Source organism: Schistocerca nitens, chromosome 7 (assembly GCF_023898315.1).
Source record: "Schistocerca nitens isolate TAMUIC-IGC-003100 chromosome 7, iqSchNite1.1, whole genome shotgun sequence".
NCBI classification, from domain to species: Eukaryota; Metazoa; Arthropoda; class Insecta; order Orthoptera; family Acrididae; genus Schistocerca; species Schistocerca nitens.
The window spans coordinates 59,614,935-59,635,869 of record NC_064620.1 but is presented as its reverse complement, the minus strand read 5'-3'; the positions used below and the strand labels follow the sequence as shown (position 1 = coordinate 59,635,869).

The 20,935-nt window shown below is 43.9% G+C and overlaps 1 non-coding gene across 1 annotated transcript; it reads right to left on the bottom strand.

Moving 5' to 3' along the window:
- Positions 1-9,980: 9,980 nt before the first annotated feature.
- Positions 9,981-10,055, bottom strand: Trnas-cga (transfer RNA serine (anticodon CGA)). Its single transcript has one exon. It is a non-coding gene; the product is annotated as a tRNA-Ser (tRNA).
- Positions 10,056-20,935: the final 10,880 nt, after the last annotated feature.

Below are 20,935 nucleotides of genomic sequence, written 5' to 3'. Positions count from 1 at the left end.
CGCCTCGATTGTAACACGCATGTCTTCGAACACCAGCGCCTTCACTTCTCTTGCAGTTCCCGGTTCCCCACAGAGAAATGGGCAGTCAGCTCGTTTTCGTAATTCAGACTTGTTTGGCCACACTGGAAGCATTTGCACCATCTAAACGTTATATGACGATGCATCGTTGTCGTACATTTCTAGGAGTTTAGTATGGGTTTCTTCATGTACGGGTCCACAGCCCAGAAGTAATTTGTGAACGACACCACCATTTTAAATAACTACGGTAGCCTATGAAATTATTTGTGCGAGATGACCTTTTATTGCTTCATATAACACATTACTGGCCAGTCTCGGCACATGGACACTATCAAATGTAGATGTGCCGTGATATGCGTGTCATGAAGCTTCCTGGCACATTAAATCCTGCTGGTCCGAAGCTCGAACTGTCCACCTTTCCCTTTGGCGGGCAAGTGCTACCCAAACACGATTCACAAACTGTCCTTACAACTTTACTTCTACCAGTACCCAAACTACACAGAATTTTTCCGTCCTTGCAAGACTAGCCACCCATGGAAGAAAGAATATTGCGGACGCATGGCTTAGTCGCAGCCTGGGGTATGTTTCCAGAGGGAAATTTTCACTCAGCAGCGGAGTGTGCGCTGATACGAAGATTCCTGGCAGTATAAAACTGTGTCCCGGAGAGAGACTCGAATTCGGGAATGTGACTTTCGCATTTTTTTCGTGTGTCTTTTTTCTTATTTCCAATCTCCTTAAGAAAAAACACTTTTTCTCCTTATTTCATGTTAAAAATGGGGAAAAAAGTAAATGAATGATTAGGTATTGGTACTGTCACGATCACTTTTCTTTTTAGGTCTAGACGTCGTCCACTTCAGCCATACTACCCCCAAAACCTATCTAACCAACAAATAAAAACAACATCTAATGTCATACCTCCTCAGACATTCAGAAACCTCCTTGAAAGTGTTCCCAAAATAGTTGAAGCTGTGGTAAAGGCGAAGGGAGGACATCACCCATATTAATGTCCACTAATAGGTGTCCGGATACATTTGATCAGACACTGTGCAATGATTAACTACAGTGACTTAGTAAATAAATGTCTATCTTAACTGCAATCTTCCTGTCCTCATTCCCAGTTACAATAATTTCCAGTTTTGAGAATTTAGCTTAAGTATCTTAATGTGTTTTTTATGCTGGTACAAAAAAAAACCGCTTAAGGTCTGCACATTTTCCATTTTACATGTGGACTTCACATTTTTAATAGTTAAGCCAGTTACTGCTAAGGTCGTCTGAAACTGTTATTAGGGACCCATCAAATCTTTTTCCGATACTGATGTGTGGATCATAATATACTGTAAGGGCAAGTCCTATTATGATGTAGCGTGGTAGTGTCCCAGAGAGCGAAATTAGCTAATAGCTACATGATTAAATAAAGTGTTTATTTAAGTCAACGCGGAAAAATTACTTCCTTTACGAACTTTACAGTGTCTGTGGGCCTACATACAGGGCTCGGAAAAACAATTTGACCAGATATGTAGGACAGCATGAAAGCACCAGACAAAGAAATTTGAGTATAGGAATTTGGGTGCTCAGTTGCATATTTTCGACCTTAAATGGACGTAACTGAAATCTAACATATGGACGTCTTCACTCAAAATGAAATGTAGTTCCCGGAAAACGTACATGTAAAGAAAATGTCTGGACGAACGAAGCAACACGGTGACAATAAGAAAAACTTAAAGCGGCACATACACGTGTATCGTACTTAGCTGACGTACCATACAGCACTTCTTTGGAAATGAAAACTATCATATGTCTATGTTTCATGTTTCAGTATGTCCTAAAAGGGTCAAAGTAAATGACAAATGAATGGCCTCTTGTACACAGACTTGCCACCGCCACCACTTAATTAACATAAGGATGTCATAGGAAATGTTCAAATCACCACCGTTTCACGCCGGCATAGCGCTGTAAATATTCAACTGCGACCCCTAGTACCTACACTCAGATTCCTTCGTTTGATGCTGTCTTTCTGTCCTACACTTTTGGTCAAATTGTTTTTCCGCAGCCTGTATAAAACAGAATAATAAACAGAGTGTTCCACTATTTCTGTTAGAGGCTTCTAGGGACTGTAGAGAAGACTTAGTTGATATAATTTTCATAAGCAGCGCATGTCCGGAAATATGCCGTTCGGATGTAAAATAAGTTTTAAGATCGGACCACTTTCAAATCTCCCGCTTCACTGTACGCACGCAGCGGAGACAATGAGATCTACAGAAGCTATTCCACGTGGCGACTTTCTGCGAGGCATACCTTCATACACGCGGTCCACAAACTCTGGTGTGCGCTGAATAATTTCTGCTGCTGCACAGATCTCATACAAGGAGATTTTCCGACTGTACAGCGAGTCTAATACGCAAGACTATTCACATGGCCTCACAAGAAGAAGTCGACAGGAGCCAAATCTGGCGTCCGTGGTGATCACAGAGTTGATCCACCTCTAACTGTCCGTCTTACACCGTGTGTTTGGCTGAGATGTTCGCGGACGCCTCGAGCAAAATGCGCGGGCGCACTGTCATGTTGGAACCACATTTTCTGACGAAATGATAGTGGCAAACCTTCTAATAACAACCGTAAGTATTTTTTGCCCCCATCTCAGTTTGTGAGCGTATCGTGAAGCGGGAGATCCTAAAGTGATGCGATCTTCAAACTACAGGGTGATTCAAAAAGAATACCACAACTTCAAAAATGTGTATTTAATGAAAGAAACGTAATATAACCTTCTGTTATACATCATTACAAAGAGTATTTAAAAAGGTTTTTTTTTCACTCAAAAACAAGTTCAGAGATGTTTCCATTTGAGCAAGGATAAAATAACAGAAATCGATTCTTTTAATCTTATCAGCTGCAGACAGTGCTTGAACCAATTTCAGACGATAAGGTTTCATAACTAACCTTTTTCGTAGGACTCTCCATACAGTTGATTGTGGAATTTGCAGCTCTCTGCTAGCTAGCTCTGCGAGTCGATTTTCCTGGGCTGCGAACAAATGCTTGCTGGATGCATACTACATTTTCATCACTCGTTCTCGGCCGTCCAGAACTTTTCCCTTTGCACAAACACCCATTCTCTGTAAACTGTTTATACCAACGTATAATACACCACCTATCAGGAGGTTTAACACCATACTTCGTTCGAAATGCACGCTGAACAACTGTCGTCGATTCACTTCTGCCGTACTCAATAACACAAAAAGCTTTCTGTTGAGCGGTCGCCATCTTAGCATCAACTGACGCTGACGCCTAGTCAACAGCGCCTCAAGCGAACAAATGTACAACTAAATGAAACTTTATAGCTCCCTTAATTCGCTGACAGATAGTGCTTAGCTCTGCCTTTTGTCGTTGCAGAGTTTTAAATTCCTAAAGTTGTGGTATTCTTTTTGAATCACCCTGTACTTTATGAGGGGCGTTTGTAAAGTCTGTGCAAAGTCCGAGAGATGGCACCACTGGCGCGTATCGAGTTCATGTTTAGTTAGTAGCATCTTTGGAAAGCACGAACAGCAAGTGTCAGCCATATTGGTCTATTCCTTTGTGTTTGACATTTGTATGAATTTCGTGTGGTGATTAAACATTACTTTATGAAAGGCAAAATTCCTCAGGAGACTAAAGAGAAGCTTGATAAACATTTCGGTTACTCTGTACCTTCGATTATAAGAGTATATAAGTGGTTTCAAAATTTTCGGAGTGGCCATATGAGCACAAGTGGTGCTGAAAGTTCTGGACGCCCTGTGGAGGTTACGACTCCAGAAATCATTGACAAAATCCAGGATACGGTGATGGATGACAGACGAGTTAAGGTGCGTGAGATTGCTAGTGCTGTGGGCATCTCGAACGAACAGGTAAATAATATTTTGCGTAAACATGTGGACATGAGAAAGCTATCCGCAAGATGGTTTCCGCGATTCCTCACGCTTGATAAAAAAATAAAAAATAAAAAGTTCAAATGTGTGTGAAATCTTATGGGACTTAACTGCTAAAGTCATCAGTCCCTAAGCTTACACACTACTTAACCTAAATTATCCTAAGGACAAACACACACGCCTATGCCCGAGGGAGGACTCGACCCTCCGCCGGGACCAGCCGCACAGTCCTTGACTGCAGCGCCTTAGTCACGCTTGATCAAAATCGGAATCGTGTGAAGTGTTGCAATGATTGTTTGCAGCTGTTCAGGAAGAATCCGCAGGACTTTAAGTGTCGTTTCGTCACTGTGGATGAAACATGGATACATTACTATACTCCGGAGACCAAACAACAATCTAAACAATGGGTTACCAAGGAAGAATCTGCACCAAAACTGGCGAAGACCATTCCTTCGGCCGGTAAGGTTATGTCGACTGTCTTTTGGGAGTCGCAAGGGATAATCCTCATAGACTGTCTGGAAAATGGTAAAACTATTACAGGTGAATATTACTCATCGTTACTGGACCGTTTGAAGCTGCAAGAAAAACGCCGGCGATTGGACTGCAAAACAGTCCTTTTCCATCACGACAATGCACCAGCACACCTCAGCAGTTGTGGTCGCAAAATTAATGGAAATAGGATTCTAACTCGTTTCGCATCCCCCCTATTCTCCAGACTTGGCTCCCTCGGAATACTATTTGTTCCCCAATTTAAAGAAATGGCTGGCGGGACAACGATTTTATTCAAACGTGTAGGTGATTGCAGCAACTAATAGCTATTTTGCAGACTTGGACAATTCCTATTATTCGGAAGGCCGGTATGACACTATCAAATTTCTTTGTCAAAAAGTTGATCAAAGATGTGATCAAATATTGCGTCAAATGTAGTTGACAAAGATCTTTGACGTAGCGCTAAAAGGGGTATTACACTGTCATAATATTTTTCGTCAAAGTTCAAGATGGCTGACAACAACTTGTTATTAACCGCAGCAGTTGCATGTACCAAAGTTGCACTGTGTGCACATGCGGAAGAGAAGCGGGGGGAAAAAAAGGAAACATACCTGGGTGAAGCCGTGGGTTTTACGACGACACAAGAAAAGCATTCAACAAAACTTGTTACGTGAGCGTATAGTGGAGGACGTCAAGTCTTACATCAATTACTTAAGAATGGGTGAGCATACATTTCTGTATGTGCTCAATGAAGTGTATCCTCATATCAGAAAGCACAATATTCACTTAGGAGCTGCTACATCTGCAGAAGACGGGCTCACTGTAACGCTCCAATTCCTTGCTACAGGAGAGGGTTAGGTTAGGTTAGGTCAGGTCTCCAATCTTCGTAATCTGTTTTTGTATTCAGCGTGCGTCAAGTTGTAAAGCGCCTCATCAGCCTCATACATCTCTATGAATTTTGTAGTTGTCGGCACATACCAGTTGTATTTACCGGCAATGTTTATAAAAACACTGCAGACGACAGAATGCAGCGATGCTAGCGCTCCATGTGGTAACATGTCACATTGCAGTGAACAGAAGACAAGCGACTTCTTTGATCAAATCTACAGCGAGGCCCTAGATTTGATCAAATATTGGACGACATTTGTCAAAGTTCCCTATTACACAATCAAATATCTTTGACAAAGATATTGGACAAAGATATTTGACAGAGAAATTTGATAGTGTAATACCAGCCGAAGGGATCAAGAAATTAGAACAGCGATGGACGAAGTGTATAAATCTAAAAAGGAGACTATGTCGAGAAATAAAAAAGGTTTACCCCAAACACGTAATTTTATTTTTGCACGAACTTTTCAAACGCCCCTCGTACATCCAACCGGTACTTTTTGAGACAAGGGTTTGTTATCAAAATTTGTACAACCCCTGTAAGTCTACTATAGGAACTGTGAAACACCCTGTATAGCACACAAAAATAAATGAAAATATAGCGAGTGATCGCAGGGAGCTTAGTTGCACTAACACGGCCCTGTACATGACGAGTTAATGTTGGTGTTCGGAGCTGCAGCGCGAGCCGCGGGCAGCAATACGGCTGTCGTCGCCGCATGCCGGCCTGTTGGTTGGCCCACTTAGACCGCACCCTCTGCAGTAGTAGCCGTAACAGTTTTGGAGAACGGGACGGTGTCGACTGACGAAGCGAGGGCAGTTCGGTCCGCCGGTCCATCGACGAATGCGCGCCCCGGCGGCGGCTCTGAGGGGTGTTACAAACAGCGACACTCGTGTCGTCTGCCCCACGTGCCCGTATTGATGCCTGTCGGTGAAAGCCGTCTCCGATTTCTCAGCCAGTGGACCAATGACGGCGGAGCTACGGACTGTATCCCCGCAGGCGCAACTCCGACTAGTAATGTTCTGTACCGTTCACTCAAACACTTCGTTTCTGCTTTCAGGTGCCGTTCGACAACCCGGAGCGCAGCACAAACAGGTAAGTCACATCTGTTCTCAAGTCTCTCTCTCTCTCTCTCTCTCTGGAATCGCAGTTGAACGTACCATTTGCTTATGTTATCAGTCAAGAGGCAAACTAGTCGATGCTTGTGAATAGGTCAAAACGGCAGCACTGTAGTCCACCTCTCTATTGTTGTGGGATCAGATCAACAAGCAGTGCAGTCAATGTACAGATACGGTGCCCTGACAACGCCCACACACCAGTTACGAACGAAGACTGGGAAACTTACTGACAGATTAAAACTGTGTGCAATATCGAATACTTGGAATCGGTCTCGGAAGGTCAAGTTCCGAGTTCGAGTCCCGGTTCGGCACACAGTTTTATCCTGTCAATAAGTTTCAAAACTGCACATTTCGCTGCAGAATGAAATAGTAATGGTTAAGATTTAACGCCACATTGACCATGAGATCAATAGACTGCGCAAGGATGGCTCAGCAAATCGTGTTTCGTGTTTCCGAGGGAACCATCCTTGCGTTAAATATAGGAAAACCGCGAGAAAAAAAAAACATTTATGCCCAGAGCCCAGCGCCATAATCACTGGGCCATATAACTAGAAACTGTATCGTGTTTAGATATCTGTTTTATGTCTCACTTACTTGTCCCGCGCTTCACCTATCAGCAGGTGTACGAAGCCTTCACATGTCGTTATCTGCCAAACTTTCGTGTCCAGTAGCATAAGTATGTAGATTAGTCCCGTGTGTATTGGAAGACCGCTATTTCGTGTACCTTAGCAAATACTTAGATTCCTGTAAGTGCTTAATTCTCACGAGCACTAAATCATCGGCTGCTCTATGTGCAATGAAGTTTGCTAAGTATAAATAAGCTCAACCACATCGGTTCATTGACAAGCACGTGGTCTTACTGCGAACAGAACAGAAAAGGAAACTTACTTCTAGAAACGAGTTTTCCATTGCAGCTTCTTTCTAATTCAACAGGCAATGTGCTGACAGTTGTGTTTCTCTATAAATTTTCGTGCTGTATCGTACAAAGGCTAACGTTACTTTTAGTTAATGCTAGCGTGAAAGTACTGAATGTTGTTTGAATGTGGGTGAAAATAAGTAATCTATCTTTTTATAAATTCGCCGAAAGGCACTATATGGCGTGTGTAAAAGGATATTTCGCATAATTATTGCTGGCTATCTTTCCTATTCCATTCGCGTATTTGCCGAGTGAAAAAAAAATGAAAGGTTCTGTTCGTCCATTAATGTCTTTTCTCCTCTGTAAGAATCTTAGGGTGTTGGCAGCAAAATTTTCTTCGAACACTGATTCGCTAAATTTACCCAACAGGGTTTCGTGAGGACAACATCGCCTCTTGTACAGTGATTCGCATATACGTTGCCCCACCACTACTGTTACACTGCCCTACTGGCTATACCAACCTATTACAAACCTAGAAGCCTGTTTTTTAATTCATCCGATGGCCCTTGTCATGCGTATTTGATAACGACTCCAAACACTGGAGCAATCAGTACTGTAGAATTTGTCGCGCGAGTGTCTTGTATGCTATTTCCTTACAGATGCGCCGTACTTTGCCAGAGTACTTCCAATAAATCTAAGTTTTCCATTCATCTTTCCTTAATACTGATTTTACGTGATAGTCCCATTTCACATCGTCTCTTAGTATTACACCTAAATATCACTTGCTCGAGTTGATTGCCACTACTTTTGTGATAAATTCAGCTTTGCTCCTGTCATTCCGTGATAGTGAATATATATATCGCTTGAAATCGGATATGAAATTCAAGGCCGTGCGGTTCTAGGCGCTTCAGTCTGGAACCGCGTGACCGCTACGGTCGCAGGTTCGAATCCTGCTTCGGGTATGGATGTGTGTGATGTCCTTAGGTTAGTTAGGTTTAATTAGTTCTAAGTTCTAGGCGACCGATGACCTCAGCAGTTAAGTCGCAGAGTGCTCAGAGCCATTTGAACCATTTTGAAATTCTAACTAGGTAAAAAAAAGTGTAAAAGAGCAAAAAAAGACTGGTTACTACATCATGTTCCTATGTATCATCAGAGGAAAGAAAAGAATTCAGTACCAATGTTGTATCCATTTCGCCCTAATGATAGGTATGAGGAACCTATGTGTATCTGATTATGGTTGTATTTCACCCACTCCTTCAGCAATAGAATTTGGTTCATTGATTTGCATAATTATGATTGTTTAAAAGTGTGTAAAGATACCTTCCAAATTAAGGGTATAGAAACTTAGCAAGTAGAGTGTTCGAAACTAAGTAGACTTCAGTGTATGACATAAGAGTAAAGTAAGTGAAGCAGATTTATCTTCTTACTTCTGTGTACAACAGTGTTTATGAACGGTGGTATTTTTCATCGTAACGGAAGATAATTATTGTACTGCCGTTAGCTAACAGGCTATGAAGTAGGTTATTATGTGCTTTAACATCTCGCTATCAACGCTAGTCCAACTTTTGAATTGATATTTTCGTGTTTCTTCCAAATTACCTCGGTTGAATGCCGGAACTTTCTTTATTGGTGTCATATTTGTAGGTAACTGAACTAGTGTCACGTAGCTGTTGCCTGCCACACCGGCTACACGTTAGGTCCTTTGTTACGTTAGGGCTTGTTGTTGTCTGTATTTTGAATTAAGACATTGGCCGCACGTTCGGGCGGAACCCTTCGTAAATCTCCATTCTGCCATCAAAATTTTGATTTTCCGTTGTTTTTCTAAATCAGACGGTTCTCTTGCAAAGTAAACGGCCGATTGATTCCCCGCCGGAACCTACCTATTCAAGTGCATGTTCCGGCTTTAATGACGTTGTCATGGACTGTAAATTTAACGTTAAATTTCCTTTCTTTTATATTGTGAAGAACAAAGATAATACTTTCATTCAGCGAAGACATGCGATGTGTGTGTGTGTGTGTGTGTGTGTGAGAGAGAGAGAGAGAGAGAGCACTTGGTGCTAGTGTAAGACATCTTAAGCAATAAGACGAACAGACATGCGAGAAACTTCCTGGCAGATTAAAACTGTTTGCCGGACCTCCCGAGTTCGAGTCTCGGTCCGGTACACAGTTTTAATCTGCCAGGAAGTGTCATTTCAGCGCACACTCCGCTGCAGAGTGAAATTCTCATTCTGGAGACATGGGAGAATCGACAGAGAAAGTGATCTGCAGTAAGCTTATTCGCGAAAGAGCCGTCTTTGCATCAGTCTGAATTGGTTTAGGGGATCCACTGAGAGGATATTTTTTACCCAGTCGAAAGTAAGTTATCCCTGAACTTCTGTTCCTTTTCTGAATATCTTTGCAGCACTTTGAACTCTCATCAAGATCCGACTGAATGTTTGTGGAGTTTTCTCCTCAGACAGTACTTTATTGTAGGTAACTACATCATCTGCAAACCGTCTGTCTGCTAGATCAGAGCCGGCCGTTGTGGCCGAGCGGTTCTAGGCATGGATGTGTGTGATGTCCTTAGGTTACTTAGGTTTAAGTAGTTCTAAGTTCTAGGGGACTGATGACCTCAGATGTTAAGTTCCATAGTGCTCAGGGCCATTTGAACCATTTTTTTGCTAGGTCAGATATTAACAAGTGTACACTTGAAACTTCCTGGCAGATTAAAACTGTGCGCCGGACCGAGACTCGAACTCGGGTCCTTTGCCTTTCGCGGGCAAGTGCTCTACCAACTGAGCTACCCAAGCACAACTCACGCCCCGTCCGCACAGCTTTACTTCTGCCAGTACCTCGTCTCCTACCTTCCAAACTTCGCAGGAGAGCTTCTGTAAAGTTTTGAAGGTAGGAGACGAGGTACTGGCAGAAGTAAAGCTGTGCGGACGGGGCGTGAGTCGTGCTTGGGTAGCTCAGTTGGTAGAGCACTTGCCGGCCAAAGGCAAAGGTGCCGAGTTCGAGTCTCGGTCCGGCACACAGTTTTAATCTGCCCCCTCCGCTGCAGAGTGAAAATCTCATTCTGGAACCGTACACTTCCCTGTGGCACGCGTAAAGTTACTTATACGTCTCTCCGTTACTTTCCGGCTACCCCACATGATGGAACTTCTGTCAGTATTCACAGACGTGGTACCGCGTCAAATGCTTTTGGAAAGTCAAGGAACCTACGTGCGTGACTTTTGGGATGTCATATGAGCAATCGCGATTTGGGTTTCGGCTCAACGTGAGGACTGCTGTATCGGCACAGTGCAGAAGAGCCCAGCTAGGTTCCCCGTTGTTCTGTCAGTGCGTCAGCGGCGCTAGGGAGGAGGGGTCCCTCATTTGTGAGAGTCTGGAGAAAGTCTAATGAGGAAGGGGACATCCGGGAGTTCCCCCTGGAGAGAGAAACAGGGTCCAGGTAGCCAGCAGCCTGGAGCCGCTATCCTCCCTTCATCTGGCGCGTCACAGGTCATTACGGCCGGGCCGTATGCGTGCCGGCGCTGTTTTTTCCCCTGCACTGCCCTTCCAACAAACAGTGGTGTCTCGGCGCTCCCCAGGGAGAGGGCCGGCCAGCCAACGCACGCCGTAATCAGCCTCCCCGGAGGAGCTTTGTGCCAGGTGGCGCCGACCTCTTCGCAGTCGTTTAGGCAGTAATGGGCCAGCCGGTAGAATGTGCGCCCTTTCATCACCCAGAGACAAAGAGACGCTCCAGGAGCCGGTGCAGACTCAGCGGGGGGACTAGCTAAACGGAGGAGGGCTAAAGACGTTAGTCCCGCAAGGAGAGTGCTACACAACTTAGTGTGTGTCAGCTAGCTTTCTGGACGCCGCCCCCAGGGATGTAAACGCTAAACGTTCTCATAAAGCTTTAATTATTGCCTCGAAAAACACAATCCATGAACACGATGTTTGTCCTTTTCTACATACTGACCCTTAAATGTGATTATTTTTCCCAAAAATGGACGACTCGATGGCGACCTTGGTTGTAGAAGTTTGCATTTTGGGTATTTAGGAAACGTTCCATCTAGAAATCACCTCGTCGTAATTCGGGAAGTACCTGCAAATGCAGTGATTGCTTCACCCAAGGAAAAAGCCACTGAGTGTCATCTCAGGATAAAAGAAAAAGGGGACGGCAGCAAAAATTTGATAGCCCAAAGAATGACTATGTGTGACTGTTGAGTTGGCACGTTGTTGTAGAGTGAAACATACACTTGGACAGCTCCCCGTGATGCTTCATCTACATCTACAGCTATACTCCGCAAGCCACCTGACGGTATGTGGCGGAGGGTACCTTGAGTACCTCTATCGGTTCTCCCTTCTACTCCAGTCTTGTATTGTTCGTGGAAAGAAAGATCGTCGGTATGCCTCTGTGTGGGCTCTAATCTCTCTGATTTTATCCTCATGGTCTCTTCGCGAGATATGCGTAGGAGGGAGCAATATACTGCTTGACTCCTCGGTGAAGGTATGTTCTCGAAACTTCAACAAAAGCCCGTACCGAGCTACTGAGCGTCTCTCTTGCAGAGTCTTCCACTGGAGTTTATGTATCATCTCCGTAACGCTTTCGCGATTACTAAATGATCCTGTAATGAAGCGCGCTTCTCTCCGTTGGATCTTCTCTATCTCTTCTATCAACCCTATCTGGTACGGACCCCACACCGGTGAGCAGTATTCAAGCAGTGGGCGAACAAGTGTACTGTAACCTACTTCCTTTGTTTTCGGACTGCATTTCCTTAGTATTCTTCCAATGAATCTGTCTGGCATCTGCTTTACCGACGATTAATTTTATATGGTCATTCCATTTTAAATCACTCCTAATGCGTACTCCCAGATAATTTATGGAATTAACTGCTTCCAGTTGCTGACCTGCTATATTGTAGCTAAATGATAAAGTATCTTTCTTTTTATGTATTCGCAGCACATTACACTTGCCTACATTGAGATTCAATTGCCATTCCCTGCACCATGGGTCATTTCGTTGCAGATCCTCCTCCATTTCAGTATAATTTTCCATTTTTACAACCTCTCGATATACTACAGCATCGTCCGCAAAAACCCTCAGTGAACTTCCGATGTTATCCACAAGGTCATTTATGCTTCATCGTGACAGCGTCCAGTAACCTCATCCGATTTTTCGGAATCACCCTGGTCGATGATCTCTGGGTGCTCGGGCTGTAAACATGTGTTATACCTAACACTGTGTCATATGACGGGTACATTGTTGCCGTGCAGGTTGATTAAAAAAAAAATGGTTCAAATGGCTCTGAGCACTATGGGACTTAACGTCTGAGGTCATCACTCCCCTATAACTTGGAACTGCTTAAACGTAACTAACCTAACGACTCACACACATTCATGCCCTAGGCAGGATTCGAACTTGTGACCGTGGCGGTCGCGCGGTTCCAGACTGAAGCGCCTAGAACCGCTCGGCCTCTCCGGCCGGCCGTGCAGGTTGAGCTGGAACGTTGTCGTGGAGAGAAAACACATCCTTGGCCAGCTCCCCGCGATGCTCCATCATGAAAGCGGCGAGTAACCTCGTCAGATTTCTCTCCATCACGCTGGTTGGTGATTGTTGGGTCATTGAATGGAAATACGAACACCAACTAACACTGTGTCACATGACTGCGCATTGTTGCCGTGCATCCTCCACCGACTCAGCATAGATTAGCACCCTGTCTTCAGGCCACAAGTGACCCATAGGGACCATCCGACCGCCGTGTCAGCCTCACTGGGGATGCAGATAGGAGGGGCGTGTGGTCAACACACCGCTCTCCCGGTCGTTATGATGGTTTTCTTTGACCGGAGCCGCTACTATTCGATCGAGTAGCTCCTCAATTGGCATCACGAGGCTGAGTGCACCCCGAAAAATGGCAACAGCGCATGGCGGCCCCGATGGTCACCCATCCACGTGCCGGCCACGCCGGTCAGCGCTTAACTTCGGTGATTTGACGGGAACCGGTGGATCCACTGCGGCAAGGCCGTTGCCCCCAGCATGCATTGTTTCCCGTCAAATGCAGAAACTGAATCGCCGCACGATACTCCGTTTTGTCAACAGGCAATGCCACTTTTATCCCCACTAGCGGCGTGATAGGCTACGATGTCTCGGAATTGTCATTGTGTAACCGGACTGCAGACTCGTTGTTATAGACAAACAAAACATTAATTACGCAACTCTATTATTTCGAAGTCATTAGAAACTATATCACTACACCTCGCATGTAAATCAACAAAGCTACCACTTTTGAGCGTACCATTCTGTGGTGTGCAGTGGCATTCTAGTTTCGGGAAAATTATTTATATTAATTATATCAATTAATAAAACACTAATTAGTACTTGAGTGTGATATTTCTAATCAATAACTAAAAGGATTGGACGCGCTACGAGCACGGTTGTAGTTTTATAGAGTCCCATAACTGCTTTATCCCACGATTTTTATTTTCTGTCATAGTTCTGGCCATATTCAATTTCATTGGAGGCTAATTTCGAACACAATTGCTTCAAAACAGTTATGAAGTCAGTATTAGCAGCTAATCTTGCCACCAACGTCATATTTGAATTCTAAACATAACTGTCTTGATTTTTACAATATATATATATGTTTGGTTATGTGAAGAGTGATAGCAACTACTTTTTACACAAAAGTTATTGTGAAACGTTCTCAAACGTCTCAAAGATTGCTTTTAATGCTTTTTGAAATTTACATTTAGCATTAGAGATGAACTCTCAAAACCAGTTATGATTTATGGAAGTTTCCATAACTGAACATGGTTCAAATGGCTCTGAGCACTATGGGACTCAACTGCTGTGGTCATAAGTCCCCTAGAACTTAGAACTACTTAAACCTAACTAACCTAAGGACAACACACAACACCCAGCCATCACGAGGCAGAGAAAATCCCTGACCCCGCCGGGAATCGAACCCGGGAACCCGGGCGTGGGAAGCGAGAACGCTACCGCACGACCACGAGATGCGGGCTTAACTGAACATATTTGACAAGTGCACAAATTTCCATCAGCGTGGTTCTGTTGCGTCAGACGTTGCGTTAAGGTCCAACAAGACAACAAACCAACAAAACTTAAGACAAGATTCGATCAGGAACGTAGTGGCGGCTCAAGACCTGTTTGAGTACAAATTGGAAACAAAAGACAAGTCACACAGTGTCTTACAGGTAATCGTGAGACCAAATTGCAAGAGAGAGTAGGACTTAACGTTCCGTTGATGACTAGGTCACTGACTTGAGAAAAGGATGGAAAGGGGAAATCGGGCTTCAATTTCTGAAATGACCCCTCCGGGCATTGGCTTTAAAGTGATTTCGGGAACAATGGAAAATCTATCTGTGGATGGTTAGGCACGGATTTGTACCCGGCCCTCCAGATTACGAGACCAGTGTCTTAGTCATAGTGTCATCGTGCAGGATAATACAAAACTCCGAAAATGTGTTTATGCTAGAGAGGTGCGATATTGACAAATCATCGGTACTGATTTCGATTTCGTCAACGACGTCTAAACAGTGTCGTCCGATGATAATCGATCCCTAAACATCGATGATAATTCTATATTTTTTAAAAAGGAAAGGCCAGGATGATTAAGTTTAACGTCTCGCCGACATCGAGGTCATTAGAAACAGAGACCAAGCGCGGATTGTGGCAAGGATATGACTTCTCTGGAGACTAGAAATCTACTCTGTAGGAATCAGCATGGGTTTCGAAAAAGACGGTCATGTGAAACCCAGCTCGCGCTATTCGTCCACGAGACTCAGAGGGCCATAGACACGGGTTCACAGGTAGATGCCGTGTTTCTTGACTTCCGCAAGGCGTTCGATACAGTTCCCCACAGTCGTTTAATGAACAAAGTAAGAGCATATGGACTATCAGACCAATTGTGTGATTGGATTGAGGAGTTCCTAGATAACAGGACGCAGCATGTCATTCTCAATGGAGAGAAGTCTTCCGAAGTAAGAGTGATTTCAGGTGTGCCGCAGGGGAGTGTCATAGGACCGTTGCTATTCACAATATACATAAATGACCTGGTGGATGACATCGGAAGTTGACTGAGGCTTTTTGCAGATGATGCTGTGGTGTATCGAGAGGTTGTAACAATGGAAAATTGTACTGAAATGCAGGAGGATCTGCAGCGAATTGACGCATGGTGCAGGGAATGACAATTGAATCTCAATGTAGACAAGTGTAATGTGCTGCGAATACACAGAAAGATAGATCCTTTATCATTTAGCTACAGAATAGCAGGTCAGTAACTGGAAGCAGTTAATACCATAAATTATCTGGGAGTACGCATTAGGAGTGATTTAAAATGGAATGATCATATAATGTTGATCGTCGGTAAAGCAGATGCCAGACTGAGATTCATTGGAGGAATCGTAAGGAAATGCAATCCGAAAACAAAGGAAGTAGGTTACAGTACACTTGTTAGCCCACTGCTTGAATACTGCTCACCGGTGTGGGATCCGTACCAGATAGGGTTGATAGAAGAGATTGAGAAGATCCAACGGAGTGAAGCGCGCTTCGTTCCAGGATCATTTAGTAATCGCGAAAGCGTTACGGAGATGATAGATAAACTCCAGTGGAAGACTCTGCAAGAGAGACGCTCAGTAGCTCGGTACGGGCTTTTGTTGAAGTTTCGAGAACATACCTTCACCGAGGAGTCAAGCAGTATATTGCTCCCTCCTACGTATATCTCGCGAAGAGACCATGAGGATAAAATCAGAGAGATTAGAGCCCACACAGAGGCATACCGACAATCCTTCTTTCCACGAACAATACGAGACTGGAATAGAAGGGAGAACCGATAGAGGTACTCAAGGTACCCTCCGCCACACACCGTCAGGTGGCTTGCGGAGTATGGGTGTAGATGTAGAAGGATAGGGAAGGAAATCGGCTGTGGTCTTTCAAAGGAACTATCCCGGCATTTGCCTGGAGCAATCACCAGACAGCACAGAAAGGTACAGACTGTGTTGTGATAACCGATATCTTAATACAAGGACTTCTACTTGTGTATATCCGATACAGAAGACAGCAGGCACTCTGGTCAACTTGAGTCAGTATAAATATTTTTTGAGGATGGATTTGAATAGTGGCTGTCACCAACTGGTGGCTGTGCTAGAGGACTGGCTGAAGACTTTACTGTCCAATAGGGTCATTATCAGTATCGCAGAATGCCATTTGGACTCAAAAATGCACAAGCTAGTTTTCGGCGACTGTTGGATGGCATACCTAGAGGGTTAAAACCAAAATGATGCATGGTGCATATGGATGACATCATAGTGTCTTCAAAGGACATGGAAGAACATGTATGATGGTTGGAAGAGGTGTTCAAGAGACTGGCAACAGCATATCTGACAGTGAGTATTGATGCCATTTTGCAGCAACATAAGTTATCTCGGACATGTGATCAGTCAGGAAGGTGTAAAAACTGATCTACAGTTAGTGTCAATGGTTCATAATTTTTCGCCACTGCAGCCAAAAAGTTACAATAATCTTCAGGCCTTTCTAGTTATTATAGAAAGTTGCCAAACATCTGAACGAAAAGGAATCCAGTTTGTCCTGTGATGTGCGCAATATGATGATTGTATGCATTCTCAGGCAGAGTATCGATAATAAAAAGAATATTCAGTTGCATACACTCCCAAACAATTGAATAAATCTGAGAAGGAAATGTTAGCAGTTATCTAAAGCATTTCTTACTTCCATTGTTATCTGTATGCTACTCTGATGAGGTTGTTGGGATTGAAAGACCCGTCAAGTAAATTGGGATGTTGTGTGCTGAAGTTGAGTGAATTTCATTTCTTGGTAGTAAACAAGCTGGGTAAGAAGCATAGTAATGCCAAAAGTTTAAGCAGAAAACCTGTACTTTTACAAGCACTGGGCTAGAGCATGGCTGAATAGCACACAGCACAGGCAGCTGGTACTGACTGTGAGGCCTTTAGGACGCAGCTGCATTTCGTTATGCATGGCAGTTTACTGTGCAGAACGACAAAGTGCGGGCCACATGTAGTGGTACCCGTGGCAGTCAGGAATGAAGTTCTGAAACATGCACACAGCCATATGTTGGCAGGTCATGGCAGTCGTAGAGCAACTGACTAACAGTTGGCTGAAAATTCTTGTTCGAGAACTAGGAAGCAATAATTCGGGCAATATCTGAAATGATAGGACTGGATATCTGAAGCCCATTTAATAAAACAGCAGCAAGTAATTTGTACAGATTGATCATAATAAGTCATTTTCCTATTTTCAGTGATGAATACAATTCCTGACCACTGAGGAAGTACTGAAACACGGTAGCACACGCAATGGTGAACAACTGGTTCCTCACATTTGGCTTTCCATGTACACTAATCATGGATGAGGACACTAATACCATGTTCAATCTGATGAAACAGTTGTGTTTGTTGCTTCGCATTTGCAAGCTTAAAACAACTCCTTTTTGAAATGGGAGAATATAGAGAGGACATCACACGATTCACAACGTGTTCAGCTGTTATGCGAACAGTAATCATGATAACTAGGATGCGTACCTCCAGTACATCACCCCAGCATACAGTTCTAAAGCGCATAAACTGCTGGCCTTCGCCATGTCATGTAATACATGACAGGGAAATGCCTTTCCCTTTCGAAGTGATGAAGCCACGGCTTGGAGCCAATGGCAGATCGATAAAGAAATTTGCAAAAAGGTTGTGTGACGTTGGCAGAAAAAAGTAAAATGAGCCAATACAAAAACTGTAGGATGTCAGTAATGGATGGCACAGAATGTGGGGAAATTGCCAAAGTACAGGGTTGGCCAGTGCATTTTGGTAACAAATTTGTACAGACCTAAGAGTAAAGTGAAAAAAAAATTCGTAACCCCATACCAGGAACCATATCAAGTGATGGAAATGACATCGCTTGTCATCATTATGATACAAATGCCGCCGAAGCTTCTGTTAGCCACATTGGGCATGTTAAACCTTTCCAGGCAGCTGTGGATGTCTTTAACACAAGTTCTTTCATCATTTTCAGTACAGAACACCTCGTCTAAATAGTCAGATAAGGAGCAACTAGTAATGAACAAGGTGCATACAGGATGTCTTAAGCACTTAGACCGCATGATAAGTCGAGAGATTGTTACATGGCAGTTTATCCAAAAAGTATCACACGATATATTTAATAATTTATTACGCACATCCTAGAAGTCAATGTAGTCGTTCATTTAACGCAGCATCATGTCTGCAGACAGTATTCAGTCAGCTAGTTACTTCTTCTCTTCCTTTCCTTTTATTACAGCGAGGGGGACCTGTTATTTTCTGCAGCCTTGAAGAGGTCTTTCCAGCTGGCTCTCACAAAATGGTCCCCTCCCCCAAATCAACCAACCAACCAATCGAGGCCGGCCTATCTGCCACAAAACCCTATTGTCCGAGATGCCTGAAGAAATCAATTTGGGAAGATAATATGTGAAGCCACGTGTAGCCATCAGAGTAATTCCTCTGCGGTCACGCCACAAAAAAACCTTCATTGAAAATCCTAGTAACGTTGATTTTGTCTTCAAGTAAGTACTTTGAATGGCTAGGGTTAGAAATATCTCAGGCAGTGGGGGAAGTTTTCTGCTTTCCTCCACGTGCCGAACCACCATTGGTTAACCGTGGCAAAACCACAAAAGTGGGAGGCTGTTAAATGTTTACAAAATTGTTGGTCGGAACTCGCAAAATCGGTTGCAATTGGCCAGCGAGATTTCTACACTTGCAGAAACAGCCAAGTTTCGTAGTTTTAAGTCAGCTGGCACCCTTGTTGCATAGATGCTGAAGTGAATACATGCTTGCTGCCAAGGCATCACATGGAAAGATGTCTCCATACAAAAGCCGAATACAGGGTACTGAGTATGTGATCAGTGTAGACTGGCCAGGTCAAATAACCTCACTACCACGGCTTAGTTCTCTTTTGCAAAAAATGGTTCAAATGGCTCTGAGCACTATGGGACTTAACATCTATGGTCACCAGTCCCCTAGAACTTGTTGTTGTTCTGGTCTTCAGTCCTGAGACTGGTTTGATGCAGCTCTCCATGCTACTCTATCCTGTGCAAGCTTCTTCATCTCCCAGTACCTACTGCAACCTACATCCTTCTGAATCTGCTTAGTGTATTCATCTCTTGGTCTCCCTCTACGATTTTTACCCTCCACGATGCCCTCCAATGCTAAATTTGTGATCCTTTGATGCCTCAAAACATGTCCTACCAACCGATCCCTTCTTCTAGTCAAGTTGTGCCACAAACTTCTCTTCTCCCCAACCCTATTCAATACCTCCTCATTAGTTACGTGATCTACCAACCTTATCTTCAGCATTCTTCTGTAGCACCACATTTCGAAAGCTTCTATTCTCTTCTTGTCCAAACTGGTTATCGTCCATGTTTCACTTCCATACATGGCTACACTCCATACAAATACTTTCAGAAACGACTTCCTGACACTTAAATCTATACTCGGTGTTAACAAATTTTTCTTCTTCAGAAACGATTTCCTTGCCATTGCCAGTCTACATTTTATATCCTCTCTACTTCGACCATCATCAGTTATTTTACTCCCTAAATAGCAAAACTCCTTTACTACTTTAAGTGTCTCATTTCATAATCTAATCCCCTCAGCATCACCCGATTTAATTCGACTACATTCCATTATACTCGTTTTGCTTTTGTTGATGTTCATCTTATATCCTCCTTTCAAGACACTGTCCATTCCGTTCAACTGCTCTTCCAAGTCCTTTGCTGTCTCTGACAGAATTACAATGTCATCGGCGAACCTCAAAGTTTTTACTTCTTCTCCATGAATTTTAATACCTACTCCGAATTTTTCTTTTGTTTCCTTTACTGCTTGCTCAATATACAGATTGAATAATATCGGGGAGAGGCTACAACCCTGTCTCACTCCTTTCCCAACCACTGCTTCCCTTTCATGCCCCTCGACTCTTATAACTGCCATCTGGTTTCTGTACAAATTGTAAATAGCCTTTCGCTCCCTGTATTGTACCCCTGCCACCTTCAGAATTTTAAAGAGAGTATTCCAGTTAACGTTGTCAAAAGCTTTCTCTAAGTCTACAAATGCTAGAAACGTACCCTAGAACTTCGAACTACTTAAACCTAACTAACCTAAGGACATCACACACACCCATGCCCGAGGCAGGATTCGAACCTGCGACCGTAGCAGTCGCGCGGCTCCGGACTGAGCGCCTAGAACCGCTAGACCACCGCGGCCGGCCTTCTCTTTTGCAGTTAACCAGTCCCGAGGTGGGACATGTGATGCTACATCTGCGGCCCACGTACATGACTATGATCCACAATACAACATCCAGCCTGGTCTGAAGGACTTAGCTGCGGCGGGCTGCTGCCACCTCACTTCTGCCTTTGTTGATGAGATTTCGGTGCCTCCTAGCACCACGCTCGCTGGAAGCCTAGCACATGGTAGCACATGGACACTGACGTCAGCGGCCGTTCTCTCACTGTTCAGCCGTGACGTAACACTTCACGAGTATGGCCACCTCGTGCAGAGCTGTTGGCAATCTACGACATCAACAATAGCACCCTGGTAACATGTCGGCTGCCAGAGACAGCCTAGGCAACAACAACCACTGAATGTGACGTTGCAAGGTGCCAAGTACGCGCCTTCCTCACTGCAGCATTCG